This window comes from Bombina bombina, chromosome 3 (genome assembly GCF_027579735.1).
Source record: "Bombina bombina isolate aBomBom1 chromosome 3, aBomBom1.pri, whole genome shotgun sequence".
NCBI lineage: Eukaryota > Metazoa > Chordata > Amphibia > Anura > Bombinatoridae > Bombina > Bombina bombina.
Genome location: NC_069501.1, coordinates 518,693 through 537,912, shown reverse-complemented (window position 1 = coordinate 537,912; position 19,220 = coordinate 518,693). Strand labels below are relative to the sequence as shown.

Here is a 19,220-nt window from a genome sequence, read left to right as displayed (position 1 = left end):
CAACGCTCTTAGCACTCACTCTGCCTCGGGGAGACAGGGCAGCACTCCAATGCTAACCACTAATCACACCATTGCAAATCCAAAAGCAGCAGCAAATAACAACACATGGCTAGGCCAGACAAAAAACACAACTAGATAACCACAAAATAATCTGCTTTAGGAGAAAAAGCAGCAGCGGCGACCAGGAACCTGCTGCTGCTGCCTCCTGACTACTGGACAGAGAGCTGCTCTCCAATTTGCATGGCTCTACCTCCTCCACCCTCCCCCGAAAACAGCCCCCCTCCTTCCCCCCGCCATCGTCGGAGCTGCACTCCGCAGACACACAGAAAGGCGTCAAAGCCACCGGGCTGGCAGATCAGGCTGATTGGACCGAGTAGCTGCTGCTGCTGCTGCTACTGGATCTTGTGGGCCTAGCTGCCTGCCTGCCTGTCTAGCTCGATAGCTAGAAAGAAAGAAATTATTAGTAAACACATCAATAAAGCAAGAAATGGACACATCGAAATACATACAAAATGAGGAACCACAGAAATAAATCAATCAATCAATCAATAAATAAATAAATAAATACATAAATTAATAAATAGAGAGAACAAGAAAAATTATAAATGAATGCATGCATTTACACAGCAATACATAGATTGGGGAAGAAATGCTCATCAAATGAAGAATGAACACAAAAGTATAGCAAACACGTCGCCTCGCCAGCTTAATACCGTTTCCTAGACTTTTTTGGCCCGGCACACAAGGGGTTAACAAGAATCCGAAATGAAATCAAGCAGGCAGGAAAGCAGCTCGTCGATGAGGCTTTCTTCCAAAAATCTGCTGCTGCAGCAGCTCATTTCGGCTTCTGGTTGTTGGGATGAGGATGATGATTCTGTTTTTGTCACACAGCAAAAGAGAGGGGTGCACCGGTCCTGGAGGTACTGCAATACCAGGTCAATGCGTGGAGTGGACAGAGCAAGCTCTTCTTCCATCTCCCTGTTTCAAAAATCCATTTAATATATGGCACCCAGATAGGGCGCGTATCAGATATTAAACTGATAAGAACAGATTTTTTTTTTTTTTTTCTTTTTTTTTTTTCTCACTTCAGTTAAGAGTTAACCTCCAGTTTTAATTCCCCCGAAGGAGAATACGCACATAAAACCAATGAGGGACTCAATCACATCATCTGTGAAAAAGCCAGAAAAATCAGTAAAAACTGGCATATACAGACAGACATAAAACAAACTGACATAAAATAACTGGCATAAAAGAACTGACATAAAAGAACTGTCCCTCAGAATAACCCTATAAGCTCACCCTCAGCTCTGTCCCTCTCTTCACCAACCCAACTAACTGACCCTACAGCTTACCCTACAGCTGTCCCTACAACTGTCCCTAGAAAAGCATAAAAAATAATTAAAAGGAGATCCGGCTCCAGAACAGAAAAACAAAATGTGCTTTAGCGTCTTTGTCTCCAATGCTTTTCCTTTCACGTAAATAATAAATATGGATTAAACTCAAGGCATATTGTACACAGTTCTTTACAGATAAAAGTTCATGATTAAAAAGTAAAAAATTTCTGACCAGCCAGATGGCTTCTTTAAAACAATTGATAATAAGCCAGATATATAAAAACTTTTCTTCCGCTATGCAAAGCATCTTGCCATATAAAACAGCCTCATGGTTGAGAATCCTCAGACCGCCTACCCACTTTAGAAGGGGACTAATTTGCCTCCAGACCTCTTGTGCAAATCTGCAGTTCCAAAAGATGTGAAGTGGCGTCTCACAACTTTCACACCCTGCTCGAGGGCACTTGGCACTGGCAACCAGGCCCCGTCTATGCTGGAATTCCCTGGTAGGGAGAGAGTCTGTGACAATCCCCCAGGCCAAATCCTTCTGGAAGTTAGATAGAAATTTATGCGCCACATTCTTCCAGATTTGTCGAGAGACAATTGCAGAAAAATTTATAACAGGACTTATAACTTCGCCAGTGAAAAATACCCCAAAAATTTTCTTATGGTCAATTAAAGTCTCTGTAGTAAAATTCTGCTACTTAAAAACTCGAATGATTCTCTCTAAAACCACATAATGTTTGGGCAGGTTAAACGCATAAGGTCTATTCAAAGCCAATTGAACCCATTTGTATTTGTGAAAAATAAATCCAGTGGTGTATTTTATAAACAAACTAGCAATGCAATCCTCTCTGCAAAGAGCCATCTTTATATTATAGGATAAAAACTTTAAAAACCTATCCATGTCCAGAGCGTTCTTCCCACCATTAAAAGACAATTTCTGTAATTCAGTTCTTTTAAAACGCTCCATTTTAGCCCCCCAATAAAAAATAAAACATTCACGGATAATTCTCTTTAAAAATAAAACCGGGGGAAATAAAACCATGGATACATATAAAACAATGGGTAAAATCACTTGTCTCACTATTAAAATCTTACCCTCTAAAGTTAAATTTCTAAAAGCCCACAACTGAATTTTTTTCTTCACTTTGGCTAAAACGGTTTCCCACATAAAATCATACTTCATGTTACCCGTAAAATAGATGCCTAAAATCTTAATCTTCTCTCTCACAAGCGGCACAGTCACACCCAGCAAACTGCCCCACCGGCCATACAACATACACTCAGATTTATCCGCATTCATCTTACACCCAGACGCACAACAGAACCACTCCACAGTCCTTACTGCTCTATTTAAAGAGACTATGTCAGTGCACAGAACGGTGATGTCATCCATGTATGCCACGGTTTTAGCTTGCGTTCCTCCCCCTCCAGGAACAGGCACACCACAAATCACCTTGTCTTTTCTTAATGCACATAATAGTGGCTCAACACAACAAATAAATAAAATAGGTGATAAGGGGCAGCCCTGCTTAACCCCAGACTTAATAAAAACACCATCAGTTAAAAATCCATTAACAGACACTCTACTCACACAACCATCATACACACTCTTAATCTGATTCAGCATCCGTACAGGCACACCCATCTTCTCTAAAACCGTAAATAAAAACTCATTAGACACGCGATCAAAGGCTTTCTCAAAGTCTACACTAAAAAGAGCCAAGCTCTGGTCCCTATCTAAACAATAAAATATACAATCTCTAACAGTGCTTAAAATTTCCGTTATACTCCTCCCAGGCACCGCACAGGCCTGACAGGGGGCTACAACTTTGGAAATGACAGATTTCAAACGGGATGCTAAAAGTTTAGTAAAAATTTTATAATCAGTATTTAAAAGTGTAATGGGACGCCAGTTCTTAATACAATCTTTATCACCTTTTTTTAAATTAAAACAACAACTCCCTGCGTCCAAGATAAAGGTAAAATATTAAAATCACTACACTTTTTAAATAAAATCATAAAATCATCCTTTAAAACATCCCAGAAAACCCTATAAAACTCAATTGGTAACCCATTATTTCCTGGGGTCTTACCAGTACTAAAACTTTTAATAACCCCTAAAATTTCTGCACAACTAAAATCCTGAGCTAAAAAAGATTGATCATTAAAATTTAAAGAAGAATCCAATTGTGATAAAAAATGTTCTTTTAGGGAGGGATCTAAAAATTTGGGAGAATATAAATCCGAATAAAAATTAAAAACCTCTTGCTTCATACCATTAATGTCAGATTTCCCCTCTATACTCCCCATAGAACTCTTTTTACTTACTAATTTTTAAAAAAAGAACCTAGAACACTTCTCATCCTCCTATAAAACTTGTACTTTAGAATTAAAAATAATTTGTTTCCCCTTTTCCTCTAAATTTCTCCTAATTTCTTCTTTTAATTTTAAAATATCATCATCTACATTAAAACCATAAGAACGTGCCTGATAAAGTGCCTGAAGTCTAAAATTAAGTTTAGCATAAAATTCCCTCTTCTCCCTAGCCACTCTCTTACCCATTTTAATAAAAAAGTCCCGAATTAAAAATTTAACCTTATCCCACCATAAAATAATTTCCTCATCCCCCCGACTAAAACTCCACTTCTTATAATTATCAATAAAACTCTGTCTAATAAAATCATCATCTAAAAGAGAGGTATTCAATTTCCAATAAGAAGATTTAAAATTCTGCTCAGCAGGTAACTCACATACACACTCTAAAAGCTTGTGGTCAGAAAACACATTCTCACTTAAAACACAAGACCGCAAACTAAACACCTTTGATAAAAACATAAAATCAATACGGGATTTAACCGCCCTATTACTCCACGTAAAACCAGGATCCGCACCATTCAACCTCATCCATACATCATTTAACCTAAAATCCTCAATCATACCTTTCAACACACTAGCAGACCCATCCAAACGCTCACTCACACTCACACTCTCCCTCTTCTCACCTGGTAAAACACAGTTAAAATCCCCACCTAAAATCAAAGGTTCTGAACCTGCTAAAAACAAAGCTAAAATCTTAAAAAATTCTAACCTCTCTTTTTAAAAACGGGGGCATAAACATTAATACATCTAAAACTAAAATTAAAATAACTAACATGAACAACTAAAAGCCTACCCGGGACAATTTCCATAAAACTATTAATGATAAAATCATGGCTATTAAAAAGGATGCCCACCCCTACAGATTTGTTTTTATTACTCCCAGACCATACGGATGGGCCCCTATCCCAATATTTTTCTAAAACTTCAACTTTGTCATTTTTATCAATACAGCACTCTTGTAAATAAATAATATCATTATTGGTGTTAGCCAAAAAGCACACAGGGCCGCCCTCCGAGGAGGGCTTTTAAAGCCCCGTGTATTTAAAGATGCTATTCTAAGCATCTGGAGAGGAGCAGCACAGCATCCTACCTAGTAGACCTCCTAAGCAGGAAACCACCCTGGCCCTCAGAAACGTCACTGGGTGCAGAGCTTGCTACAACCTCTCCATCAGGCATTGATAGATCATCAATCCTTATGACGCTAGCCTCATTACTACTAGCTTCAGAAATATTATCAGTCCCAGACAGAAGGCGAGAGTCAACGTTCTGTAAGTCTTCAGGGGGATTTACAGGATCTTCACCAAAAACAGAAAATCTATTGGCATGCTCCAGGTGGCTCAAATCCAGAGACATGGAAGAAGATTCTAATTCAGAAAAAGGCTTCAGCTTCTTTGAAGGATTTTCATCCCTCTCAGCCACAGAATCCACAACAGATTTTGGTAACTTCGGCTTCACTGAAACAAACTGCTTCTCAGCCCTAAATCCGGTTTTGACAGCCAACCTCTTTGGGTTTGAAGAGGTAGGAGGAACAACAGACCCCTCAGTTGACCCGGAAATACCCACCTCTCCAATATCCATGGGATCACGCTCCTCCACAATAGATAGGTCCATCTCTTCATCCCCCTCCTCCACAGGAGGCAAGGGGACAGACCGCTCCGCCACAGGATGCGCCCGACACTCCCCCTTCCCAGAAGGAGTACCCAGGCGCACCACAAAGGGCTGCTTCTGAGACTCCCATCTCCGCCTCTTTGGGCAGAAACGACTCAAATGGTCAGACTCCCCACATAAATCGCAAATGCGGATATTACAGTCTTTACTCGCATGCCCCGTTTTCTTGCAAAATCTGCAAACTTGGTCCTGGTCACACTCAGAGGGATCATGCCCATACCGCAAGCACTTGCGACAGTACGGGGGCATTTGATTAAAAACGAGAAAACCTCTGTTACTCCCGATGGAGAACAAAGGGGGGGGTATAAGAAAACCCCCAAATTCCTCCTCATCTGGACGGAAAGAAACCCTAAACTTCCATTTTCCCGTCCAGACTCCAAGGGAATTAAAAACTTTTCCCTCAGGATTAATCCTTGCGCAAAAGCGCATGAGGTATCGAGTAATCTCAGCCTCCTTGACATGGGGATTGTACATATGCACAATAAGAAGCTTTTCCCCGCCACCAAACATAGGGGAAAACTTAACCCCCTCCAATGCCTCATGCGCTTTATAGATCCTGCATTTCTCCAAAGCAAGATTAGCCAGCTGATTTGAGACCATAGTCAGATCAAAATGGCCTTTCCTATAGAAATCCTGAAAGCACATGAACTGGTCCAAGGAAAAGCCAAACAAATCAACCAAAACAAAACGCTGTAAAAAAACACCATTTTTTAGAACTTGATGATCCGGAGCCACCTGAATCCGCAGAGTGTCATACGGATAAGATCCAGTAGGATCCAACCGCCTACGTCCTCCTGGTTCCCCCTTACCACCAAATCGACCTCCAGCCTCCTCCCGAACTCCAGCCTCCTTCCGAACTCCACCACGATCTCCAGCAACTGCACCTCCTCCATCTGCAAATCGAACTCCTTCACTTCCTCCGATGACATCGACTCCAACTCTAGCTCCAGCAAACGCCGCCATAATGGCAACTCGATCGCAACCGGACGTCTCAGATAGCTGTCCCCCCAATAGCAGCAGGTGGTGCACCCGAAGGAAACACCACCAGGCCGAGGGGACAGGTTCTTCAACTCCTAATGGCTTAGACACTTGATCTGAGCCAAAAGGCAGAGAAGCGATAACGCTACGCTCTTGTCTGGGACGCCGCACGCTCAGAGCACTCCCTCTGCCTCGGGGAGAAAGAACAGCACTCCAATGCTAACCACAAATCACACCATTGCAAATTCAAAAGCAGCAGCAAATAACAACACATGGCAGGCTGCTAGGCCAAACAAAAAACACAACTAGATAACCAAAAAATTATCTGCTTCAGGAGAAAAAGCAGCAGCGGCGACCAGGAACCTGCTGCTGCCTCCTGACTACTGGACAGAGAGCTGCTCTCCAATTTGCATGGCTCCGCCTCCTCCACCCTCCCCCGAAAACAGCCCCCCTCCTTCCCCCCGACATCGTCGGAGCTGCACTCCGTAGACAGACAGAAAGGCGTCAAAGCCACCGGGCTGGCAGATCAGGCTGATTGCACCTAGTAGCTGCTACTGCTACTGGATCTTGTGGGGGGCTAGCTGCCTGCCTGTCTCACTCGCTAGCTAGCAGACTCAACTCTTTTTTTTAAAACTTCCCTGTCCAGGCACCAGGGGGAGAAAGAAGCACACAGACAACATTGACAGCTCCAAAGACTTTTATTGTCTGCCAAGAAGGAGAGAGACATAGATAGATAGATAGATAGATAGATAGATAGATAGATAGATAGATAGATAGATGAAAGAAATAAAGAAAGAGAAAGAAAGAAATTATTAGTAAACACATCAAGAAAGCAAGAAATGGACACATCGAAATACATACAAAATGAGGAACCACAGAAATAAATAAATAAATACATAAATTAATAAATAGAGAAATAAATAAATAAATGGATGCATGCATTTACACAGCAATACATAGATTTGGGAAGAAATGCTCATCAAATGAAGAATGAACACAAAAGGATAGCAAACACGTCGCCTCGCCAGGTAAGTAACGTTTCCTAGGCTTTTTTGGCCCGGCACACAAGGGGTTAACAAGAATCCAAAATGAAAGCAGGCAGGAAAGCAGCTCGTCGCTGAGGCTTTCGTCCAGAAATCAGCTGCTGCAGCTCATTTCGGCTTCTGGGTGTTGGGATGAGGATGATTCTGTTTTTGTCACACTGCAAAAGAGAGGGGTGCACCGGTCCTGGAGGTACTGCAATACCAGGTCAATGCGTGGAGTGGACAGAGCAAGCTCTTCTTCCATCTCTCTGTTTCAAAAATCCATTTAATATATGGCACCCAGATAGGGCGCGTATCAGATATTAAACTGATAAGAACAGATTATTATTTTTTTTTATATTTTATTGAAAAATTCAAATATATACATAACAGAAATAAAAACGTTAAAAACATATATATACAAAAAAGTATTGAAATACAATATATTCAATACATACAAATACACTTGCAAAAAATACAAAGAAATTGAAAATACAAACATTACAAAACAAACTCAATAAAACAAACTGTCCCTAAACTGACCCTCACTTTCCCTTATTCTTATCCTTACATCAAAACTATAAACTAACCTTCACCCCAAAACTAAACCTAACACTAAACTAATCCTTTCCCTTCTTCAATCCCTCGTCATCTGTCCCTTCTTCTGTCCCTTGTCACACGAAGAAACATCGGAATAGATCTGCAAAAAAGAAAAACAAAATATTAGACAAAAATAAAATTAGTTACATCACTATTTTCTTAGACCAATAATCAGGTTTCCATAACTCTAAAGCTGTTTGCTCGTTCTTTTTCTTATCAAGCAAAAAATAAAGATAAACTAAACTTAAAGTAAAACCAACACAATCATCAACTAATAAATTATCTCTTTTAAACAAAAGAATATTTCGGAATTTCCATAAGGCTTCTTTGACACAATTAAGAAACTTCCATGCCATTACATGTTTATGATGCGCCATTGATAAATTCATACCATAAATCACCATTTCATAAGTAATGTTGGTCACCCCTGTCAAAAAAGAAACTAAAGGAAGACAATTACGCCATACTTGTTAGGCAAAAAAACAACTCCAAAAAAGATGATGTATAGTTTCAGATCCCCAACATGTGTCTCTCGGGCAAACCTCTGATCTTACCAACCCCCGTCTGTGCTGGAAGGCACGAGTAGGAATGCATTGGTGAACCGCCGACCAGGCTAAATCTTTCTGTAAATTAAAAAGAGAAACATGAGATACCTTTAGCCAAATCTCTCTACAGACACTTTCAGGGAACCTCTCTACTGGGATTAAAGTAGATGTTTTACAAACCCAATCAGTCAACTTTCTTTGATTTTTAATAACTTCCACAGAAACAGACTGTAACTTAAAGTTATTAACTATTTTAACTAAGCCTAAAAAGAACTTGGGAGGAGAAAAAGCAAAAGGAATATTTAAAGAGATCTTAAACCAGTGATATTTATGCAAAGATCCTCCTTCAAAATACTTAAAGAAAGCTGCAGTCTTACTATGGGAATCAAAATTCCTAACAATATAGGAAAGGACCATTAGATAAATAAAAATGGCAAGATCAGGGACCCCCTTACCACCCAAATCCTTTCTTTTACATAAATTTTCTCTGTTGATTTTATCCATCTTGGAATTCCAAAAGAAATGAAAAAGTGGCTTTTTAAGTCTTTTTAACCACAAATTATTAGGGGGGAAAATCATACAACTGTACAAGATAATGGGCAACAAAACAGCTTTAATAATTAAAACTTTCCCTTCAAAAGAAAGATCCCTAAGCTTCCAAAAATTTACTTTTTCTTGTACTTTACGAGTGACTTGCACCCAATTCTCCTGTCCTAACAAGGCTTGGTCAAACCAGACCCCCAATATTTTAATCTGGTCATACTTAATTTGTATGTTATCAGGCAAATCATCTTTCCATAGACCATAAACCATACAAGCACATTTGTCAAGATTTACCTTTCGGGGAGAAGCGAATGAAAAAAGCTGAACCCACCAAAGACACCTGTGAATAGAGGCAAAAGATAAGCATAAAACATTTAAATCGTCCATGTAAGCGACACATTTTGCCTGTTGTCCTTTAGTACCTGGAACAAAAACACCCTTAATAACTTTATCTCCTCTGATTTTATTAAGAAGAGGCTCCAGACAGCAAATAAACAAAACTGGAGACAAGGGACACCCCTGCCTTACCCCAGACATAACTGGGAAGGATTCCCCACAGTGACCGTTAATCAAGATCTTACTGGTGCCACTACCATATAAAACTTTAATAAAAGACACTAGGGATGATGGAAAACCCATTTTAATCAAAGTTGCAAACAAAAACTTATGGGAAACAGAATCGTAAGCTTTTTCAAAATCAAGGGAGATTATTGCAACAGGTTGTTTCCTACTTTTTGCATAAAGAATGGAATCACGCAACAAACTAAGACTGTCTACAATACATCTCCCCGGTACCCCACAAGACTGGTCATCTTTAACCACAAAATGAATAACTCTCTTAATCCTGTTTGCAAATACCTTAGTTAACAATTTATAATCACTGTTTAATAAAGTGATGGGTCTCCAATTTTTAATATTCTCTTTTCCACCCTTTTTATAGAGAAGTGTAATAACTCCTCTAGAAAAGCCCTCAGGAGTTACCTTAAAGGACAACAGACAATGAAAAACCTCCAGCAAATCATTCTAAATAAGCTCCCAAAAAACTTTAAAAAACTCATAAGAGAGCCCATCCAAACCAGGAGATTTATTCTGTGCCGCCTCATCCACTGCTTGTTTTAATTCAGCCTCAGAGATATCACCACACAGCTACACAGACTCATCTTCCGGAACAAAATCTGAAATAGAATGTAAAAAATCTTCCTCCGATTCTGTCTGCTTCTCAGCAAAAAGATGGGAATAAAAATGATTAGCAACATCAAGCATTCCCTCATTGGATGTGTGGTGAATGCCCCCTTCCTCAAGTGCACTCATGTGATTCATTTTAAAAGATTGTGTGCTGCTACTGGATCTTGTGGGCATAGCTGCCTGTCTGTCTAGCTCCATAGCTAGCTAGCAAGCAGGCTCAACTCTTTTTTTAAAACTTCCCTGTCCAGGCACCAGGGGGAGAATGAAGCACACAGACAACATTGACAGCTCCAAAGACTTTTATTGTCTGCCAAGAAGGAGAGAGACATAGATAGATAGATAGATAGATAGATAGATAGATAGATAGATGATAGATAGAAAGAAAGAAAGAAAGAAAGAAAGAAAGAAAGAAAGAAAGAAAGAAAGAGAAATTATTAGTAAACACATCAATAAAGCAAGAAATGGACACATCCAAATACATACAAAATGAGGAACCACAGAAATAAATAAATAAATACATAAATTAATAAATAGAGAAATAAATAAATAAATAAATAAATGGATGCATGCATTTACACAGCAATACATAGATTTGGGAAGAAATGCTCATCAAATGAAGAATGAACACAAAAAGATAGCAAACACGTCGCCTCGCCAGGTTAATACCGTTTCCTAGGCTTTTTTGGCCCGGCACACAAGGGGTTAACAAGAATCCAAAATGAAAGCAGGCAGGAAAGCAGCTCGTCGCTGAGGCTTTCTTCCAGAAATCAGCTGCTGCAGCTCATTTCGGCTTCTGGGTGTTGGGATGATGATTCTGTTTTTGTCACACAGCAAAAGAGAGGGGTGCACCGGTCCTGGAGGTACTGCAATACCAGGTCAATGCGTGGAGTGGACAGAGCAAGCTCTTCTTCCATCTCCCTGTTTCAAAAATCCATTTAATATATGGCACCCAGATAGGACGCGTATCAGATATTAAACTGATAAGAACAGATTTTTTTTTTTCCTCAGAAACTCAAATCAGCCACTCATATTTAGTCTCATGAGGTCACAGACACCATAAATGACTCAGAGCATTATCACCGGAAAAGAAAAATCACACAATATTATTCCAAATACCCCACTGCCAAGGTTTCCTAGCTCTAACTTTACCCATCACCTTACAATCCCTTAAAAAATATATATACATAATACTCAGTGCTAACTTAACACAACTAATAACTGACATATCTTCCCTTTTAAATAACAAAGTATTTCTAGCAGCCCAAATCGCCTCTTTAACACAATTAATCACCAATACAACAAAAGAAAAGGGGGCGGCCTTGAGAGTATCTATAAATGGTAATATGTAGTATATGAGGTAGCTTATATGTTACCAATAGAAATGCACTTTTCAGTATAAATGATGATACACTGATTCAGTAGTAACTAGTATATATGTTGTGGACAGAGTAAATAGATGTTAACCTATACAATTTGATAATCACAATGTTAATAGGACAGTTGTATCTCACTCAAAACTAGTATATACGTTGTGAACAGAGTAAATAGATGTTAGCCTAAACAATTTGATAATCACAATGTTAATAGGATAGTTATATCTCACTCAAAGATAGTGGTTAATGGGTGACAATGATCACTATATTGTCCTTTATAAAGGTCTTGATAGTAGAATACCAAGGCAGCAATCTGTAGTGGTCCAGACCAGGATCCAATTAAGCAATCTAAAATATCAAACAGAGACAGATGCGCCACATGGCCCAATATTGTAGTTTCCAAATTTATGTAGATTTTACTATATAGTTGAACTCACATGCATTGGAGCACCTCAATTGGTGCAAATGACACAGTCTGGGATCTATAACAGTCACCCAGCAGACCGGCCTCTCGAGTTTGTTCAGGGTATTTGGTGAAGCATCCCCAATGATGCTATAGAGACAAGCTGGGATTAATTCAGTCACCCAACAGACTTAGCTCGTGGCATACAGCATGCAATAGTCCTCTCAGTGGTCTTTAGGTCAGTGATATCCTCAGATAAAAACCAGTTCATAGGCAGCAAGTGTTTATAGTAAAAGTTAAAATCACTTTAATAAAATAATATTAAATTGCGACGCGTTTCTCAGTCTCAGACTGTTTCCTCAGGCATAAACAGTCTGAGACTGAGAAACGCGTCGCAATTTAATATTATTTTATTAAAGTGATTTTAACTTTTACTATAAACACTTGCTGCCTATGAACTGGTTTTTATCTGAGGATATCACTGACCTAAAGACCACTGAGAGGACTATTGCATGCTGTATGCCACGAGCTAAGTCTGTTGGGTGACTGAATTAATCCCAGCTTGTCTCTATAGCATCATTGGGGATGCTTCACCAAATACCCTGAACAAACTCGAGAGGCCGGTCTGCTGGGTGACTGTTATAGATCCCAGACTGTGTCATTTGCACCAATTGAGGTGCTCCAATACATGTGAGTTCAACTATATAGTAAAATCTACATAAATTTGGAAACTACAATATTGGGCCATGTGGCGCATCTGTCTCTGTTTGATACAATTAATCAACAACCATACAACAATACGCTTATCATCCAAGACAAAATTCGTCCTACCATACAACACAGTCTCATGATCAACTTCCCTTAAACCACCAATCCACTTTAACAACACCCCAAATTTTAACCACACACCTCTTGCAAACTTACAGTTCCAAAAAACATGCAACACAGATTCATCACTCACACACTCATCTCTTGGACATTTAGCATTTGCAACCAATCTTCTTGTATGCTGAAAAGCACGCGTAGGCAGACAGCAATGCACTATCAACCAAGCTAAATCCTTATGTCTATTTGACAGACACTTATTAGAAACACATTTCCAAATATCCATAGATACAGCAGAATTAAAAGAAGAAACCAAACACACTTTCATCCTTTCCTTCAATTTCACCTTAATTTTCCTTTGATCCCTAACAACATCCAATGACTCATTCTGAATTTGAAGCACACGCACAGCCTTCTCCAATGCAACATACTGCCAAGGAAGTACCATACACCATGGCACTGTATTATCCCACTCAATCCACTTATACCGTCTAAAAGACCAACCAGCCGCATACCTCACAAACTTACCACACAAACCCCCTTTCAAAACCTCACTCACATAAAAAGCCACATACTTAGAAAAAATATAATTATACAAATTAGGAAAACTTTTACCACCCAAATTATGATCCAAACATAACTTGTCTCTACGCAAACTCTCCATCTTACAACCCCAAAAGAACAAAAATAAACAACGAATAACTTTCCTTAAATAAAGATTAGATGGAGGAAAAACCAAAGCCACAAACAAAATTATATACACATACCATACACCATACACTCTGATTTATCTAAATTCAACTTAAAACCAGAACATTCACCAAACCATTCAACAGTCCTAACAACCCTCTTCAAAGAGTACACATTTTTACCCAATATCGTAAGATCTTCCATATAGCCCAACACCTTAATCTCAACACCACCACCACCTGGAACTGAACACCCACGAATAACCTTATCCCCTCTAATAGCTGACAACAAAGGCTCTATTGAGCAAATAAACAACAAGGGTGACAAAGGACACCCCTGCTTCACGCCACTCTTTAAACAAACCCCATCAGACAAAAACCCATTAACAAGAAACTCACTCACACTTCCATTATACAAAGTTATCACCTGTCTAACAATAAAGTCTGGAAAACCCATCTTTCTCAAAACACACAACATCCATTCATGAGTCACCCTATCAAACGCCTTTTCAAAATCCAAACTCACCACAACCAAACTTTGATTCCGTTCCCTTTCATACCAAATGGCATCCCTCAATACACTCAAATTAGCATGCAAACTCCTACCTGGCACTCCACATACTTGATTCTCATGCACAACTTTACCAATTACACTTTTCATACGAACCGCAACAATCTTAGCAAAAACCTTATAATCAACATTCAATAAGGTAATTGGTCGCCAATTTTTTAAAAGCTCTCTTTCACCTTTCTTCTTATAAATCAAAGACACCACCCCTCTTCTCCAAGAATATGGCAGAACATTCACACACAAACATCTTCTAAAAATCAAAAGCAAATCATCTTTCAAAATTTCCCAGAATTTAAGATAAAACTCAACCGGAAGTCCATCACACCAAGGAGTTTTCCCATAATCAAAACTCTTCACAACACTCCAAATCTCATTTATACTCAATTCCTTACACAACTCCTCTTTATCATCATCACTCAACTGATCACACACAAAACTCAAAAAGAAATCTTTCAAAGACTCATCCATCACTCTCTTAGAAAACAACCCAGAATAGAACTCATATACCTTACTCAACATTCCATTCATACTAGACTGACCTTCTAAAGAAGAAAAAATCTCTTTGCTCTTCTCATTAACTTTTTTAAAGAAATATCGAGAGCACTTCTCGTCCTCTTCCAGATCACGGACTCTAGAATGAAAAATAATTTCTTTACCTTTTGCCTCTAAAGCCAATTTAATTTCTTTTTTGATTTTCAAAACCTCTTCTTCATCAACTTCAATCCCTGCACCTTTCATCCTGTACAGGGACTGAAGTCTAAAATTCAAATCATCAAAAAAACATTTCTTTTCCAAAGCCATCTTTTTCCCAATTGAAACAAAAAAATTTTTAATTTTCCCTTTACCCCATTCCCACCACAGAAGAACATTCTCACCTTTACGTTTCTGCCAACTCTTATACAAACACACAACATCATTTTTAACTTTCTCATCATCCATCAAACTAACATTCAATTTCCACAACCCACTTTTCACCCGTCTTTCACTTTGGCACACACACTCACACAACAACAACTTGTGGTCTGAAAACCCATTCACCATCAAAAACATTCTACTCACAGCAATAGACTTATGAAAAAAAACAAAATCAATACGCGAGGAAACACGATTATTCCTCCAAGTATAACCATCTGGCACCAAACCACCACTCAAAATCCAAGCGTCCTTCAAATCGAAATCCACAGTTAATGCTTTAAGGGTATTTGAAGTTTTATCAATCCTACCCCCCACACATCCCCCTAACCTCTTTTCACCCGGCCATAAACAATTAAAGTCCCCAACTAAAATAACAGGAACAGACCCATACATAAAATATGGTAACATCTGAAACAAATCTTCCCTCTCATTAGTATCAACAAAACTATATACAATAATACATTTAAAGAAAACTCCTGAAACACAAACAGAAACAGATAAAGCCCTCCCAGGCAAGATTTCAGTTACAGTATTGACAACTACATTCTTACCACACAAAAGAACCACCCCTGAACACCTATTATCGTTTCCCCCTGACCACACAGAGGACCCAACCAACCACTCAGACTGTAATTCCTTATACTCTTCCTGTCTAGATATCCCACACTCCTGCAAACAAACTAGATCACGGTTTAACAAATTCAAAAATTGAAATAAAGCAGCCCGTTTAGATGGGCTCTTTAAAGATCTCACATTTAGTGAGATAATTTTAAAGGTCTGATTCACAAGGACGCTCAAGTTCCATTTTGCTCAGCAGAACTCGAAACACCCTCTAGACAATCAGTAGCTCTCATCTCTGTAATACCAGTCAACTGAGCCACATTATCTTCATCCAAAAAGCTTGAAGAATCAGAAAAAAAGCCAGATGCCTGCTTGGTGGGATCATATAAAGGACTCTCAGGTCTTATCGGGGAGTCCGCAAAAATTGACAGTCCAGGCGTCCGGTCTAATTCAGCATCCCGTCGGAAAAACTGAAAATCAACTGGAGGCGGAGGAGAGAAAACAAGATCCTCTTCAGCTGCTACCACCTCATTACTATCAGATGAAGTCTCTGATTTGGACTTTTTCACAGCCCGCTCCTCTTCAGAAGAAGAAGCTTTACTTTTAAAAACTCTATTGTCTATCTCCATATCCTCAGGCAAAGCATCAGAAGAAACAACAGGAGGGTTATCTATCAACACCTCAGAAAACTTCTTTCTTGTGTCAACATCACAGGCTTTAACAGAAGCCTCTGAAGACTTATCCTTAGCCATTATGGCTTTAGACTCAGCCATCACACTACTTGGCCCAGCAGCTGATTCATAAGCCTCTTCAGACCACTGAGAACCAGTCCACTCACCGGGATCCCAAGTACCATCTTCCTTCTGGACCCAGCCAGATCTCTTCAAAGCTACATCAGTAGGCTCATCCATCAAGGCTTCAAACTCAGGAGACACTGCAACAGGATCTTTAGCAGCCGCCGAATCCACAGCAACAGCAGCAACAGCCCTTTCCTTCCCTCTAAAAGAAGAAGCAGGAGGAGGACGCTTCGCCCTTTTAGGACAATTCTCCCACAAATGTCCAATTTCCCCACACAGATCACAAGATTTCTTTTTCGCACATTTATCCCGGGAGTGTCCCTCCTCCCCACAGTTTTTACATGGGTTATCCTTGGGACACTCTTCTCTCTTATGACCAAACCCCTGACAATTACGACAAAAGGTTGGCTGACCGGGATAGTACATATAACCTCTATTCCTGCCAATAGGAAAATTAGAAGGAGGGTGATCCAGACCACCAAAACCATCTGGATTTTTTTTAAAAATCACCATAAATCTCCTTTTGCTGTTCCATATATCAAATTCATTCACTACCTTGTGAGTAAAACGGACTTGAGAACAATACCTCATCAGGAACGTAATGATGTCCTCTGTATCCACAAAAGGATTATACATCATTACAGTGACTGGTCTTTCAATATTCTCAGATGTAGATGTAATTGTGACACCTTTTAACAAAGGGTCATCCTTATGTTGCCTGTAATCCGCATAAAGCTGCTGACATAAATTTTCTGTTGCTAAAGTAAGATCATAAGTACCTCTCTGAGGATTGTCCTGGAGACAGAAGACAGAACGCCTCTCAATCTTGAAAAGTCCCTCGAGAATGTCCACCACAATGCATTGCAAATTGACACGAAGTCTCTCTTCTTGAGCCACCTCCACTCAAAAGCTGTTTCTTAGTCGCGCCGAAGCCGACCTGAAAGATCTGGAACTCGCCATTCTTCCGAAGCCACGATTGCCTTCTCTCCCAGAAGTAGCAAGTCAGGGCAGTCACCCCCCAATAGCAGCATAAGGCTTAAGACCACATAATGGCTGATGCCTTAAGGCCAAGGGGCTAGTACCCAGACCAACCTGCCTGATGACACGACCAGGATTGATCGTGCCAAAAGGCCGAGAAGCGATAATGCTACGCTCTTGTCTGGGACGCCGGACGCTCAGAGCACTCCCTCTGCCTCGGGGAGACAGAGCAGCACTCCAATGCTAACCACAAATCACACCATTGCAAATTCAAAAGCAGCAGCAAATAACAACACATGGCTAGGCCACACAAAAAACACAACTAGATAACCAAAAAATAATCTGCTTCAGAAGAAAAAGCAGCAGCGGCAACCAGGAACCTGCTGCTGCCTCCTGACTACTGGACAGAGAGCTGCTCTCCAATTTGCATGGCTCCGCCTCCTCCACCCTCCCCCGAAATCACAGCCCCCCCCTCCATCGTCGGAGCTGCACTCCGCAGACAGACAGAAAGGCGTCAAAGCCACCGGGCTGGCAGATCAGGCTGATTGGACCGAGTAGCTGCTGCTTCTACTGGATCTTCTGGGCCTAGCTGCCTGCCTGTCTAGCTCCATAGCTAGCTAGCTAGCTAGTAAGCAGGCTTAACTCTTTTTTTTAAAACTTCCCTGTCCAGGCACCAGGGGGAGAAAGAAGCACACAGACAACATTGACAGCTCCAAAGACTTTTATTGTCTGCCAAGAAGGAGAGAGACATAGATAGATAGATAGATGGATAGAAAGAAAGAAATTATTAGTAAACACATCAATAAAGCAAGAAATGGACACATCGAAATACATACAAAATGAGGAACCACAGAAATAAATAAATAAATACATAAATTAATAGAGAAATAAATAAATAAATGGATACATGCATTTACACAGCAATACATAGATTTGAGAAGAAATGCTCATCAAATGAAGAATGAACACAAAAAGATAGCAAACACGTCGACTCGCCAGGTTAATACCGTTTCCTAGGCTTTTTTGGCCCGGCACAAGAATCCAAAATGAAAGCAGGCAGGAAAGCAGCTCGTCGCTGAGGCTTTCTTCCAGAAATCAGCAGCTGCAGCTCATTTTGGCTTCTGGGTGTTGGGATGATGATTCTGTTTTTGTCACACAGCAAAAGAGAGGGGTGCACCAGTCCTGGAGGTACTGCAATACCAGGTCAATGCGTGGAGTGGACAGAGCAAGCTCTTCTTCCATCTCCCTGTTTCAAAAATCCATTTAATATATGGCACCCAGATAGGGCGCGTATCAGATATTAAACTGATAAGAACAGATTTTTTTTTTTTTTTTTATTAAACATTATAACAATATATTTAAAATTCATACAGAATAAAAACAGAAAAATTAATACAAAGTAACAACAAACATCATACAAAATACAAAATACATCAAATACAAAATACAAAGAAATAACAATTTAACAAAATACATAAAATAAACTTTCCCTTACTTTCCCTCTCTTTCCCTAAAAAACTCACCCTTAACATAAACTATAACTGTCCCTCACAAAAAAAAACAACACCCTACAACTAATCTACAGATGACCCTTCAGCTGTCCCTTGATGTCTTTCCCTTCATCTGTTCCTCCAAGAAACAGCATCGGAAAAAGCAAAAGAAAAACATTAGAAACAGAAAATCATCAATACAAAAATAAACTATAACATTATTTGACCAGACCATCTATCAGATTTCCAATTTAATATTGCCTTATGCTGATCAACTTTCTGATCTAACAAGAAGTAGGTATACACAGTTCCTAAAACACAACCTACACAATCATCTACAGATAAGTTCTCTTTTTTAAAT

General features: G+C 39.6%; 2 non-coding genes and 2 pseudogenes across 2 annotated transcripts; all 4 read right to left on the bottom strand.

Annotated features, from left to right (window-relative positions):
* Positions 1–898: 898 nt before the first annotated feature.
* On the bottom strand, positions 899–1,101 carry LOC128654996 (uncharacterized; annotated as a pseudogene).
* Positions 1,102–7,573: 6,472 nt separating this feature from the next.
* LOC128654998 (U2 spliceosomal RNA) lies at positions 7,574–7,768 on the bottom strand. The gene has a single exon (XR_008401610.1). It is a non-coding gene; the product is annotated as a U2 spliceosomal RNA (small nuclear RNA).
* Positions 7,769–11,095: 3,327 nt separating this feature from the next.
* Positions 11,096–11,274, bottom strand: LOC128655017 (uncharacterized; annotated as a pseudogene).
* Positions 11,275–18,535: 7,261 nt separating this feature from the next.
* LOC128654963 (U2 spliceosomal RNA) lies at positions 18,536–18,717 on the bottom strand. The gene has a single exon (XR_008401591.1). It is a non-coding gene; the product is annotated as a U2 spliceosomal RNA (small nuclear RNA).
* Positions 18,718–19,220: the final 503 nt, after the last annotated feature.